The following is a 15,147-nucleotide window of genomic DNA, read 5'->3' on the forward strand; positions in this document are numbered from 1 at the left end:
GAGACTCATCATTTACCTATAGACAGGAATGGCCTAGAGCAGACTCAATTACAACACTAGGCCACAACTGGTTGGACCAGGGATGGCAGGATGCTATTAACATTCAGCTAGGATATGTTGATCTTGGTGGCCTGCTACAATCCCACCTGAAAATGCCACCAAATGGCTTTTACAGTGAAGATGTATTATTGGCCTTTTTGCAGCTTAAACAATATCTAGGCTGACTTCTAGTCTGAATCTGTTGTGTGAAAGTCAACATTTCCCCCTTCTCATTCTGGAAATAATTCAAAAAGCAATAAGGAAAATGAGAAACAAAATGTAAATTTCATTTCAGCTAAGCCAAGAGACAATTAAAACTACAGATACCAAATGTAAATGGAAAGGCATCTAAAATAAAGGAAATTAAGTTGGAAAAATTAAACTCCTTTGGATGGTGAATAATGAAAAAGAAAAAAACTCAAATGATATAAAAACACTAGAAGATAAAATAAATGAGCAAGAAAGGCAAGTAAGCAAGTAAATCTCTCACTGTAAGATATGTGATAAAGCAATGGAGTGACCAAATACTTTTAAGATATTAAAAACTTAATGATCAAATCACACCTATGAATGAAGAAATAGGAAAAATATCAAAGTAACACAAAATGACAAAATGTGAATTGACAGGGCTTTGGAAATAGGCGGGGGAAAATAACAACCATTGCAGAAATTATGCCAAGAAAGCATACCAGGTAGCTGAGAAACTAGTGGAATAAAGTGGGGGAAAGATATGAGGAAGGGGACCAAAGTGAAATAGTAAGACAGATTGTGGAGAATACTGCAGATATGGAGGGAAAAAGAAGAGACCCTAAAGAAAGGAAATGAAAATACTGGAACAAATACATAAGCAATTCCTGAAAATTTTGAGACTATATTGGGTCCCAAGGAAAACTGATCTTTTAAATTAAAAAAAAAAAAAAGTCTTCTTAGAGGGGAGAGAGAGAAAGGGAAGGGGCAGAGGGAGACAGAATCTCAAGCAGACTCCCTGCTGAGCACAGAGCCTGATACAGGGCTCAATCTCACCACCCTGAGATCATGACCTGAGCCAAAATGAAGAATCAGACACTTAACCAACTGAACCACCCAGATGCCCTTAGACTTTTAAATTTTTTTAAGCTACAAAAATAATGAGTAACATAAACATACTTCATACACCAACAGAATAATTCCAAAATGCATAACTAACCTAAAGGTAAAAAAATAAAATAAAATCATAAAGGTAACAAAAGAAAATGAAACAAAATTTTTTCATAATCTCTGAGTGAGAAAAGCATTCCTCAATATGACACAAAATTCAGAAACCATTGAAAATAATGGATAAATTCAATATAAAATTTGAAATATCTGCATAACAAAGAACCAAAACATTATGAGCAGAGTTAGGTGACAAAAATGAAAAAAAATGGCAACCTACATCAAAGACAAAAAGATAATTTCCCTCAATACAAAAACTTTGACAAGTGCATAAGAAAAAAGAGCAAAAACCTAACAGAAAAATGGACAAGGAGAGTAATAAAAATCAGAAGAAACAGAATGCCCAGAAAGAACTATAAATGGCTCATAAACCTATCAAACACATAAAAAGACAAATACAAATTGAAAGACTTTTTTTTCACCTATCAGATTTGCAAAGATTCAAAAGCTTAGTAATCACAGGATGTTGGTAAGGCTGTGAGGAAATGGGCACTCTCATACATTGCTGTTAGGATCATAAGTGTACCATCTCTATGGATGGCAACTTGCCAATACTTATCAATATTATAGGGAAGTAGACAGATATCCTTTCATTCAGGAATTCCACCTCTAAGAATTTATCCTACAGAGGTAACACACATATATTTATGCAAAAATGACATATTTAGAAAGATCGTTAGAGAACCAAGTGAAAAATAATGATGGGATAGCCATACAATGGAAAACCATGCATCTGGTAGGGAAAAATGAAGAAACTTTATGAACTGTTATGGAATTCTTCAAATATAGGGTTAAGTAAAGGTTGCACAATGATATGTACAAACAGCAAGGTGCAAAACAGTAGGTATACTATGCCATTATTTGTATAAAAAGAGAGGAATAAAATATGTTTCTAATGTATATACGTGTACACATACTTACTTGTATGTGCATAAATCACTCAAGAAAAATTCATAGGAAAAACCCAGTGGCATGAGTTACCTAAAGAAAAGGGCAACTACTATGGTCAGTGGTGTGAAGCATACTTTCAATGCTTTTGAAATTTTGAATGATTTAAATGTATTGTGTATTCAATATTTTAAATGTAAATATTTAATCTTAATTTATTTCATAAACAAAATATACTTTAAATATATCATATTTAATATAACTAATAATATAACAAAATAGATTGTATATAAACATATTATTATATATAAGTATAATATAAAAATAGTATAGTACAAATTAATTTATTTTTAATAAATTTTTAAAATTAAATTTAAATTTTATACACACACAGACACACACACACACAAACATAATGTTTTAAAAGAGATAAGCTGGGCAGCCCGGGTGGCTCAGGGGTTTAGCGCTGCCTTCAGCCCAGGGTGTGGTCCTGGAGACCCAGGATTGAGTCCCACATCAGGCTCCCTGCATGGAATGGAGCCTGCTTCTCCCTCTGCCTGTCTGTGCCTCTCTCTCTCTCTCTCTCTCTTTCTCTCTCTCTCTCTCTGTCTCTCATGAATAAATAAGTTAAATCTTTTTTTAAAAAAAAGGGATAAGCTGATCAAGTTACCTCCATGCATAAAAATCCTTTCATCATTCCCTATAGCTTTGGGGATAACTTTGAGAGGGCTTTGCTTTACCACCAAGGTAAGCTTTGCTTACCACCCTTGAAGACCTCATTCTAACCTGCTCTCTCTCTGGGCTTGACTTTGACCTTCCTTCTGGATCTCTATGAATCAACCACACCACTGAGTTACTTATCAGAACATATCCTTCTCTCTCTTGCCCTTACCCCTAAATGTGTTGGTCTTGCGTTATTGTCCCATAGATCCTTGAGGCTCTGCTCATTTTCATGGTCTGTTTTCTCTGTTTTTCAGTTTGGGCAAATTCTTTTGATCTGTACTCTTCTTGTTCACTGATCCTCTGTCATCTTCACTACAGTTTTTTGTTCATCCAGCAAGTATTTTTTCTTTCCATTGTTATATTTTTCAGTTCTATAATTTCTTTTTGGTTCCTTTTTATAACTCTCATTATTGTAATTTCCTATTTTTCATTTGTTTCAGGTGGATTTGTAATTATTTACTGAAGCACTTTTATAACGGCTGCTTTATTTTTTTTGTATATTTTTTCATTGGAGTTCGATTTGCCAACATATAGCATAACACCCAGTGCTCATGCTGCCAGGTGCCCCTCTCAGTGCCCGTCACCCAGTCACTCCAACCCCCCACTCACCTCCCCTTCTACTACCCCTTGTTCATTTCCCAGAGTTAGGAGTCTCTCATGTTCTGTGAATCTCACTGATATTTCCCACTCATTTTCTCTCCTTTCTCCTTTATTCCCTTTCACTATTTTTTTATATTCCCCAAATGAATGAGACCATATACTGTTTGTCCTTCTCCGATTGACTTATTTCACTCAGCATAATACCCTCCAGTTCCATCCACATCGAAGCAAATGGTGGGTATTTGTCGTTTCTAATGGCTGAGGAATATTCCATTGTATACATAGACCACATCTTCTTTATCCATTCATCTTTCAGTGGACACTGAGGCTCCTTCCACAGTTTGGCTACTGTGGACATTGCTGCTAGAAACATTGGGGTACAGGTGTCCCGGCGTTTCACTGCATCTGTATCTTTGGGGTAAATCCCCAGCAGTGCAATTGCTGGCTCATAGGGCAGGTCTATTTTTAACTCTCTGAGGAACATGCACACAGTTTTCCAGAGTGGCTGCACCAGTTCACATTCCCATCAACAGTGCAAGAGGGTTTCCCTTTATCCACATCCTCTCCAACATATGTTGTTTCCTGTCTTGTTAACTTTCACCATTCTCACTGGTGTGAGGTGGTATCTCATTGTGGTTTTGATTTGTATTTCCCTGATGGCAAGTGATGCGGAGCATTTTCTCATGTGCTTGTTGGCCATGTCTATGTCATCCCCTGTGAAATTTCTGTTCATGTCTTTTACCCATTTCATGATTGGATTGTTTGTTTCTTTGCTGTTGAGTTTAATAAGTTCTTTATAGATCTTGGATACTAGCCCTTTATCTGATAGGTCATTTGCCAATATCTTCTCCCATTCTGTAGGTTGTCTCTTAGTTTTGTTGACTGTTTCTTTTGCTGTGCAGAAGCTTTTTATCTTGATTAAGTCCCAATATTCATTTTTGCTTTTGTTTCCCTTGCCTTCATAGATGTATCTTGCAAGAAGTTGCCGTGGCCAAGTTCAAAAAGGGTGTTGCCTGTGTTTTCCTCTAGGATTTTGATGGATTCTTGTCTTGCATTTAGATATTTCATCCATTTTGAGTTTATCTTTGTGTATGGTGCAAGAGAATGGTCTAGTTTCATTCTTCTGCACATGGCTGTCCAATTTCCCAGAACCATTTATTGAAGAGACTGTCCTTTTTCCAGTGGATATTCTTTCCTGCTTTGTTGAATATTAGTTGACCATAGAGTTGAGGTCCCATTTCTGGGTTCTCTATTCTGTTCCACTGATCTATGTGTCTGTTTTTGTGCCACTACCACACCGTCTTGATGATAATAGCTTTGTAGTACAACCTGAAATCCAGCATTGTAATGCCCCCAGCTATGGTTTTCTTTTTCAATATTCCTCTGGCTTTTTGGGGGTCTTTTCTGATTCCATACAAGTCTTAAGATTATTTGTTTCAATTCTCTGAAGAAAGTCCATGGTATTTTGACAGGGATTGCATTAAATGTGTAAATTGCCCTGGGCGGCAGTAACATTTTCACAATATTAATTCTTCCAATCCATGAGCATGGAATATTTTTCCATCTCTTTGTGTCTTCCTCAATTTCTTTCAGAAGTGTTCTATACTTTTTAGGGTATAGATCTTTTACCTCTTTGGTTAGGTTTATTCCTAGGTATCTTATGCTTTTGGGTGCAATTGTAAATGGAATTGACTCCTTTTTTAAAAAAATTTTTTTATTATTTATTTATGATAGTCATACAGAGAGAGAGAGAGAGGCAGAGACACAGGCAGAGGGAGAAGCAGGCTCCATGCACCGGGAGCCTGACGTGGGACTCGATCCTGGGTCTCCAGGATCGCGCCCTGGGCCAAAGGCAGGCGCCAAACCGCTGCGCCACCCAGGGATCCCTGGAATTGACTCCTTAATTTCCCTTTCTTCAGTTTCATTGTTAGTGTATAGAAATGCCACTGATTTCTGGGCATTGGTTTTTTATCCTGCCACACTGCCGAACTGCTGTGTGAGTTCTAGCAATCTTGGGGTGGAGCCTTTTGGGTTTTCTACATACAGTATCATGTCACCTACGAAGAGGGAAAGTTTGACTTCTTCTTTGCCAATTTGAATGCCTTTTATTTCTTTTTGTTGCCTGATTGCTGAGGCTAAGACTTCTAGTACTATGTTGAATAGCAGTGGTGAGAGTGGACATCCCTGTCATGTTCCTGATCTTAGGGGAAAGGCTCCCAGTGCTTCCCCACTGAGAATGACATTTGCTGTGGGCTTTTTGTTGATGGCTTTTAAGATGCCAAGGAATGTTCCCTCTATCCCTACACTCTGAAGAGTCTTGATCAGGAATGCTGTATTTTGTCAAATCCTTTCTCTGCATCTATTGAGAGGATCATCTGGTTCTTGTTTTTTCTCTTGTTGATATGATCTATCATGTTGATTGCTTTACAAGTGTTGAGCCAGCCTTGCATCCCAGGGATAAATCCCACTTGGTCATGGTGAATAATCTTCTTAATGTACTGTTGGATCCTATTGGCTTGTATCTTGATGAGAATTTTTGCATCTGTGTTCATCAGGGATATTGGTTTATAATTCTCATTTTTGGTGGGGTCTTTGGTTTTGGAATCAAGGTGATGCTGGCCTCATAGAACAAGTTTGGAAGTATTCCATCTCTTTCTATCTTTTGGAACAGCTTTAGTAGAATAGGTATTGTTTCTTCTTTAAACGTTTGATAAAATTCCCCCGGAAAGCCATCTGGCCCTGGACTTTTGTGTCTCGGGAGGTTTTTGGTGACTGCTTCAATTTCTTCCTGGGTATTGGCCTGTTCAGGTTTTCTACTTCTTCCTGCTCCAGTTTTGGTAGTTTGTGGTTTTCCAAAAATGCATCCATTTCTTCTAGTTGTCTAATTTATTGGTGTATAGCTGCTCATAATGTTTTTTAAATCGTTTGTATTTCCTTGGAATTGGTGGTGATCTCTCCTTTTTCGTGATTTTATTAATTAGAGTCTTTTCTATTTTGTTTTTAATAAAGTTGGCTAATGGTTTATCTATCTTATTAACTCTTTCAAAGAACCAACTCCTGGTTTTGTTGATCTGTTCTACAGTTCTTCTGGTCTCTATTTCATTGAGTTCTGCTCGAATCTTTATTAACTCTCTTCTTCTGCTGGGTGTAGGTTTTATTTTGTTCTTTCTCCAGTTCCTTTAGGTGCAAGGTTAGCTGCTGTATTTGAGTTTTTTCCAATTTTTTGAGGGATGCTTGTATTGCGGTGTATTTCCCTCTTAGGACTGCTTTTTCTGTATCCCAAAGATTTTGAATGGTTGTATCTTCATTTTCATTAGTTTCCATGAATCTTTTAAGTTCTTTTTTTTTTTTTTTTAAGAAAATGGAAGCCTGCTTTTATTGATGCACACATTGACGGACTTGCGATTGGAAGGGGCAGTGACGTTAACATGACACTGGTGGTTAACGCAACGGAAACATGAGGGCACGAGATGGCTTTGCAGGGACATGATGCCCTCATAAGTTAGGGAAACGGACTGCTAGCTGGCTGCCCTTTCATTTCATGTTCTTCACAAACTCCTCTCCCTTTTTGATGGAGGCCTTCAGCTCGGGGATGGCTTCTGCTATCATCTTCTCTTCAAAAGGCGAGATCTTGCCAATGCCTAGATTCTTCTCGATGTCCTTTTTCCCCAGCAGTAATGGTGTGGAGAAATAGGCACAGTCTGCTTCCTGGAACATTCGACAACTCCTTCCTTCCCATTCATTGCATCCACAAGGGAGAAGACAAACCGAGCTCCAGCGTATGCCATGGACAGGGTGGCAGAGCCTGCTCCAGCTTTGGCCTTCACCACCTCCGTGCCGGCCTCCTGAATCCGCCCAGTCATGGCTGTCAGCTGGTCCTGGGGAAGGTCCACCTTGGGGGTGCACTGAGAGATCAGGGGGATGATGGTCTTCCCGGCATGACCACCAATGACAGGAACATTGACTCGCGCGGGATCCAAACCCTTTAGTTCTGCAATGAAAGTGTTGGCCCTGAAATGTCCAGGGTCGTCACCCCGAAGATTTTATTGGGGTCGTAAGCTCTGTGTTTCTTGAAAACCTCCGTTGCAATTGGGATGGTGGAGTTGACCGGATTTGAAATGACGCAGATCATGGCCTCGGGGCAATGCTGGGCACAGGCAGCAGTCAGGGTGGCCACAATTGAGGCCTTGGTGCTGAACAGGTCATCCCGTGTCATGCCTGGTTTTCTTGGGACTCCGGCTGGAATAACCACCGCATCGCAGCCTTTGAGGCAATCCGGCAGCTGCGCAGGTCCAAGGTGGCCTTTCACGGTTGCTCTGGTCTCGATGTGGCTCAGATCTGCGGCCACTCCAGGTGTATGAGCAATATCCAGAGGGTCAGGCGGCTCCCTAAGGGGCTGTTCTTCAGAAGCAGCACAAGGGGCTGCCCAATTCCTCCAGAAGCCCCAAGCACAGCTACTTTAGCATTGTTCTGGGCCGAGGTGCTGAAGCTGCGGCGGGCGAGGGCGCAGATCATGTTGGTTGGAGCGGGCAGGGAGCCGAAGAGCAGGTGCAGGAGCCGGCGGCTGGCAGGTGACACCAACGACCTCCACCCTTTTAGTTCTTCTCTAATTTCCTGGTTGACCCTTTCATCTTTTAGCAGGATGATCTTTAACCTCCACGTGTTTGAATTTCTTCCAAATTTCATCTTGTGACTGAGTTCAAGTTTCAAAGAATTATGGTCTGAAAATACGCGAGGGACAATCCTAATCTTTTGGTATTGGTTGAGACCTGATTTGTGACCCAGTATGTGGTCTATTCTGGGGAAAGTTCCGTGTGCAATTGAGAAGAATGTGTATTCAGTTGTGTTTGGATGTAAGGTTCTGTAAATATCTCTGAAATCCATCTGGTCCAGTGTATCATTTAAAGCTCTTATTTCTTTGGAGATGTTGTGCTTAGAAAATCTGTCATTTGCAGAAAGTCCTGTATGAATTCTACCAGTATTAGTGTATTATTATCTAAGTATGTCTTTAGTTTGGTTATTAATTGATTGATATACTTGGCAGCTCCCACATTAGGGGCATAAATATTCATGATTGTTAGGTCCTCTTGTTGGATAGATTCTTTAAGTATGATATAGTGTCCCTCTTCATCTCTTACTACAGACTTTGGGATAAACTTTAATTTATCTGATATGAGGATTGCTACCCCTGTTTTCTTTTGAGGACCATTTGAATGGTAAATGGTTCTCCACCCTTTCATTTTCGGGTTGTAGGTGTCCTTAGGTCTAAAATGAGTCTCTTGTAGACAGCAAATAGATGGATCTTGTTTTTTTATCCAGTCTGATACCCTGCGTCTTTTGATGGGATCATTAAGCCCATTCTCATTCAGAGTTACTATTGAAAGATATGAATTTAGTGTCATCGTAATACCTATTCAGTCCCTGTTTTTGTGGATTATTTCTTTGGGCATCCTCTTTCTTTTACAGAGTCCCCCTTAATATTTCTTGCAGAGCTGATTTGGTGGTCATATATTCTTTCAGTTTCTGCCTATCTTGGAAGCTCTTTATCTCTCCCTTTTATTCTGAATGAGAGCCTTGCTGGATAAAGTATTATTAACTGCATGTTCTTCTCATGCAGGACCCTGAATATATCCTGCCAGCCCTTTCTGGCCTGCCAAGTCTCTGTGGAGAGGTCTGTTCTTAATCTTTCTCCCCATATAAGTTAGGGATCTCTTGTCTCTTGCTGCTTTAAGGATTTTCTCTTTATCTTTGGAATTTGCAAGTTTCGCTATTAAATGTCGAGGTGTTGAACAGTTTTTATTTGTTTTAGGGTGGGGCCTATCTCCTGGATCTGAATGCCTGCTTCCCTCCCCAAGTTAGGGAAGTTCTCAGCTATGATTTGTTCAAATATGCTTTCTGGCCCTCTGGCCCTTTGGCACCCTCTGGAACCCCAATTAAACGTAGATTTTTTTCTTCTGAGACTGTCATTTATTTCCCTTAACCTTTCCTCATGGTCTTTTAATGGTTTTTCTCTTTTTTCCTCAGCTTCCTTCCTTGCCATCAACTTATCTTCTATGTCACTCACTCTTTCTTCTACCTCATTAACTCTCGTCGTTAGGACCTCCAGTTTGGTTTGCATCTCATTTAATTGATTTTTAATTTTGGCCTGATTAGATCTAAATTCTGCAGTCATGAAGTCTCTTTAATCCTTTATGCTTTTTTCCAGAGCCACCAGTAGCTTGATAATTGTGCTTCTGAATTGGCTTTCTGACATCGAATTGTAATCCAAATTTTGTAACTCTGTGGCAGAGAGTACTGTTTCTGATTCTTTCTTTTGTGGTGAGTTTCTTTCATTTTGCTCAGTGCAGAGTGGGTAAAAACTTCCTTTTATACTAGAAAAAGGAAGAGAAAAAAAAAAAAAAAACAAGGAGGGGTATCCTCTGGTTCTATATACTGTAAATCCCTCGACCTCCCCTGGAGCTTTCCAGCGCTGCTCAGCCAAGAACTTGCTCTTTCCCGTCCTTCCAGCTGGTGTTCTGGGGGAGGGGCCTGCTGTGCTGATTCTCAGATGTGTGCGCCTGGGGGAGCTGCCCCAGCCCGTTGGGTGCTGGGCTCAGTGGCAGCTGTTTATCCTGTGAGGCCCCTGTTCCCTGGCAGCGCTGCTCTGTCCCAGGCACAGGTGACACCAGGAGGAACAAACACACTGGCGGCGGCCAGCTCCCCAGCTCTGGATTCAGCTCCCACAGTAACTACCACAGTCTCCCAGTCTGCACTGGCCTGGATGCTCCGGGAGCCGGGGGTGGGGGTAGAGGGGGTTGCTGATCCACACAGCTCCGGGCCGCGGGGCAGCAGGAGAGTCCTTGCTGTCCTGTGTCCTCCCCGCCTCAGCCTGTCCCGGGGGGAGGCAGGATCGTGGGCTGGTTCCCCGGTGCCCTAGGATCCAGGGCCTGTGCTGCTGGAATCGCGCTCCCGGGGGGCGGCTCCCAAAGGCAGGAGGGCACAGACCCCTCTGCCGGGAGCCACCTCCTGAGCTGCTCCCAAGGCCATAAGGGATGCTTTAAAATTCTTGTCAGTTATTTCCAACATCCGATTAATCTTCACGTTAGTATCAGTTGTCTTCCTCACTCAAATTGTAATATTCCAGTTATTATGATGAGTGTTTTTCATTTGTACCCTGGAAATTTTGGCTACTATGTTAGGAGACTCTGGGTCCTATTTAGCTATTTTGTTATTATAATAGGTAGTCCTTCTATTTAGGTATATTTAGCACAAGGCCCTGTCCTACTTTTTTAGACTAAGGATCCAATGAAAATTTAATTTTCATAGTATTCAAAAATCCACTTGGCTTATCTAGTGCCACTGAGGCTCACACTGGTTCTTGCTGTGCTGCATGAAGGGGTGCACTGGGTTTCCTTAGACCAGAATGCCAGGTGCCTCTCAGTAGGGTAAGGAAAACTCCACCTGTGGAACTAAAGAGGCTTTCAGGGCTAAGCTGCCTAGTATGACAAAATTCTTCTCAGTATATCAAGGGGGAGAAAGGTATTAGCCCCATAGGGATGAAGAGGCTTCCTGGGCTGGGCACTTATGGTGGGGAGATACCCCCCAGCCTGTGGTGATACAGAGTGCTTCTCAACCCAGTTACTTGCTGCTCAGTGATAAAGGGGTCTCAGACCCAGCAGGGAAGGAGGGCACTTCCTATGTCCACTTGATCCTCCACTGATCCCAAACTCCCAATCTCCACTTGATTCCCAATCCCTACTTGGCTCCCAATTGATTTCCCTTGTGGGTGGTGTCACGTTCACCTGCTGTTGTTGTAAGACTCCTATTCCATCTGGGGAAGGAATGAGACTACCAAGAGGTTGGAGTCCAGGAAACATTGAGCCTGAGTCATTTTCTGCTGTTGATTTGGGTATCATAAGATGTCTTGCCACTACATTATTTCTCCAGTCCTGGGTGCCCAAATAATTTGCTTTTGCTTCTCTTCTTTCAAAATTCTCCTTTGGTTATTGTATTGGCCAGGGTTCTCCAAAGAAACAGAACCAACAGGATAGAGAGAAGAGGAAGAGAGAGATTTATTTTAAGGAACTGGGTCATGCAATGGCAGAGGCCAGACAATTCCAAGATCTGATGGGGGAGCCTGGCAGGCGGGAGACTCAGAGAAGAGTTAGTTTGAGTCCAAACACAGTTTCCTGGCAGAATTTCTTGCTCTGGATGGAGCGGTGAGGGTGTCAGTCTTTATTCTGTTAAGGCCTTCAACTGATTGGATGGGGTCCACCCACATTATGGAGAGTGATCTACTTCACTCAAATTCCACATATTTAAAAAAAAAAATTCCACATATTTAAATGTTAATCACTTCCAAAGGAACATACTCACAGAAACATCAAAATAATGTTTGAACAAATATCTAGGCACTATGGCTCAGCCAAGCTGACACATAAAATTAGCCATCACAGTTCTGTTTTGTAATTATGCTCTCTTTTGTAGAGAGTCTGTAGTTCTCATAAACTTCCATCAGTTTTGTAAATTGTTCAGGCATTTTCTCTTCTGATAATATTTCTTTTTTTTATTATTCTTTTTTCTTTCTGGTGACCATGATCACCTGTGTTTGTCGGACCTTTTCAGTGTACTCTTCATGTGTCAAATTCTTTCTTTTGATTTTATGTCCCGTTTCTCATATTTTACTCTGGATATTTTCCCAACTTAGGTCAGAATTCTTTGAGTGTTGATTCATTTTTCTCTTCATGTATTTTTAACCTATCATTAGACCGGTATTTTTTAAGTGGGCTCCATGCCCAATGTGGGGCTCAAACTCACAACCTTGAGATGAAGAGTCACATGCTCCACTGACTGAGCCAGCCAGGTGCCCCATAAACCTGTTTTTAAGTTTTTTAATTGGGCAATTTTTCAATTCTAAATTTTCCATTGCATTTTCTTACTTGTTCTAGGTTTTTTTCTGTCTACATTTTCAATCTTTTCCTTTATCTCTTTGAATATAGTAACATAGTTATTTTTTAATCTGCCTGATAGCTCAGTATCTGGGAAATCTGTAGGTCTTTTTATATTTTCCCTTCCTTTCTGCTTGTTTTTATTCATTTCCTCTCATCTTCTCTTGTACCCAGTTATTTATTTATTTATCTATTTATTTGTGCATTGGTTTTGCAAAATTGAAGTCTATTTGTAGTTACTTTCCTCTACAGAGGATTCTTGTTTGTGTCAGGTGCCTTTTAGTGCCAACAATCCAGGCATACATTCTCATCTCTAAGATTGAACTTCAACTTCAAAACTGAAACAACTGGTGGTGCCTAGTTGGCTGTCAGTTGAGCATCCGAATCTTGGTTTCAGCTCATGGTCATGAGATCAAGCCCTATCAGGTTCCACTCTTGGCATCGAGTCTGCTTCAGATTCTCTCTCTCTCTGCCCCTCCCCCCTCCCTCATGCACACACTCTCTCTTTCTAAAATAAATCAATAAAATCTTTAAAAAAAAAAAAAACTGAAACAACTGGAATCTTAGCTGATGTTCCTGCACAGGCTTTCTTCATCCAATTCACCCTACTTCAAAGGTGGAGCTTTTGGAGATCTCAACACAAACTAAATGGTTTTGTCAGGCTCCTTTGGCAAGCCTCTAAATCCAATCTCCCTAATCCCAAGCAACTGTCAAAACTGCTGCTGTCACAAACTGTCACAAACTCACAAACTGGCAAATGGCCCAGGGGAAAGCTCCAAATGTTGGTTTCTCCTCCTTAGGCCATGGTCCCCCCAGGGCTCTGGTCCACTGATTCCTCACTATCTTGTTAGCTAGCTCTCTCATGCTTTTAAATGGATATATTTTATTATTTTTTCTACATACTTTATTCAGATTTTCCAGTTGTCCTCAGTAGAAGAGTAAGTCCCAATTGCCTGATCTGCCACTAACAGACATGTTCTTCAACTATCTTAAACAGGAGGAAATTATATGATTATGATGTATGGATTACCTAGCTCTGTACTCTAAATAAAAAGTACATAACAGCAAACATACCACAATTACTACAAACCAGGCAGTCTTTTTCTTCATTAGGAAGTGGGTACTAATATTAGCCTCATTTTTAAAAGAGAGAAACTAAAGCAAAGAGAAAGCAAATAACTTGCCCAAGAGCATGCAGCTTGTAACTGGCTCCAGAGTCTATGCTCCTAACCACCAAGCAAACCTGCCTTACCTATTTAAATTTCTCAAAATCATACTAGCAAACTATCAAGAAATAATGTATAATCTCTTTCCAGAAAAAATAAAATTACATTTAAGATAATTTTCAACATCAATTTGGATTGCTAAATCTCTATTTTGATACCTACCTTTACAAACTATCTTAAGACTGGTGATAGGATTTAATGTGTCCAACTGGACAGGCAAAGTAGTTCAATGTACAAGCCTAAAGATCCTTTTATGGGATACAAAAGAGAAGGACATTCTGAAGAGGATCAAATATGCTCAGAGCACCTAACTGCAACTGGGGCCACAGGTAAAGGACATGCATTAGAAAATTTTTGGTAGGAAGACACATGGTATCTTAAAAATATTCACTGAATACCTTCTGAAAGTACCAGGTGTGTATGGTTGAAAAATTACGCCAAAGTTCATAGAGAAAGAGTTGGAATTATTAAGAGAGTATATTCTTTACATTTCCCTAAGTATTTATTAACTTTATAAAAAGAAATTATATATATATATATACATATATATTTTTTAATAACAGTTTTGGGTCATCCATGATATGTGACAGCTACAGACAATTACAGGATATACAGCAGCTTGCACCAGGTTCAGTTTTTGCTATATATTTTGTGTAATATTACAAAATACACATATATATCCTTGGCACTTTGGAAGTCTTCCTTATGATCATTCTCTCTTATGCTAATAATATTAGAAATTGTTTTTATAAAGTTAAAAAATGATTCAACATAATTTCTACATTAGTGTTCATTCTCTGCAAACTCTATTGGCCAAACATTTGGATCTAAGTGATATTAATGATGATTATAATTAATTAATAATAGCAACAGTGGCTAATATTTTTTATAAAATGTGTTGGTGGTGGCAGGCTTTGCTGTAAAGTCTCTCAAAAATCAGAGTTATTATAGTTCCTACTCTTTCATTGAGGGAAATGGAGGCCCTGAGCGTTAAATCCGTAGCTCAATGTCACCAATTGGTAAGTGGCTGTGCCAACCTACTAGGTGAGGAGACTTGACTCCAGAATCTATGTCCCTAACCTGCTTTATCCTACCCCTTTAAAGGGTCATTGTAAGAAGCAATCACACTGACCAAATCTTTCCCACTATGTGTATGAAAACAATTGTTAAAAAATAATCCCAAAGTCTATGCTGTTTTCAAATTTGAACTTGGAATGCAAACCTACATTTATTCAAATTTTAAGTGACTGACTTTTCAACTTGCAAACAGTCTTATACACTTGAAACTCTTGACTAAACCAAAATATCTAACTTAATTGGCATATATTTAAGCATATGTCCTAGAATCTTTCTACTTGGAGGTTGTCAGAATATAATCAGCCTCCCCCAAAGGTATTAACTTCTTAGATTAGATTAGCCATCACTGGCTTCTGGTGGCAGATGTAGCTATGAAGAACTGGAAGGTCCCAAGAGCATGTGTCATTAAATCCCAGTAAATTTCCCACAGTTCTGACAGTTTACCCACACAAAAAAGGACATTGCAGAGAATA

General features: G+C 40.0%; 1 protein-coding gene and 1 pseudogene across 8 annotated transcripts in view; both read right to left on the reverse strand.

Moving 5' to 3' along the window:
- MYRIP (myosin VIIA and Rab interacting protein) overlaps positions 1–15,147 on the reverse strand; it is a 360,876-nt gene that overhangs the window by 313,750 nt on the left and 31,979 nt on the right. The window lies entirely within an intron of this gene.
- On the reverse strand, positions 6,589–7,806 carry LOC140614503 (malate dehydrogenase, mitochondrial-like; annotated as a pseudogene).

Source organism: Canis lupus, chromosome 22 (assembly GCF_048164855.1).
Source record: "Canis lupus baileyi chromosome 22, mCanLup2.hap1, whole genome shotgun sequence".
In the NCBI taxonomy this organism is placed as follows: domain Eukaryota; kingdom Metazoa; phylum Chordata; class Mammalia; order Carnivora; family Canidae; genus Canis; species Canis lupus.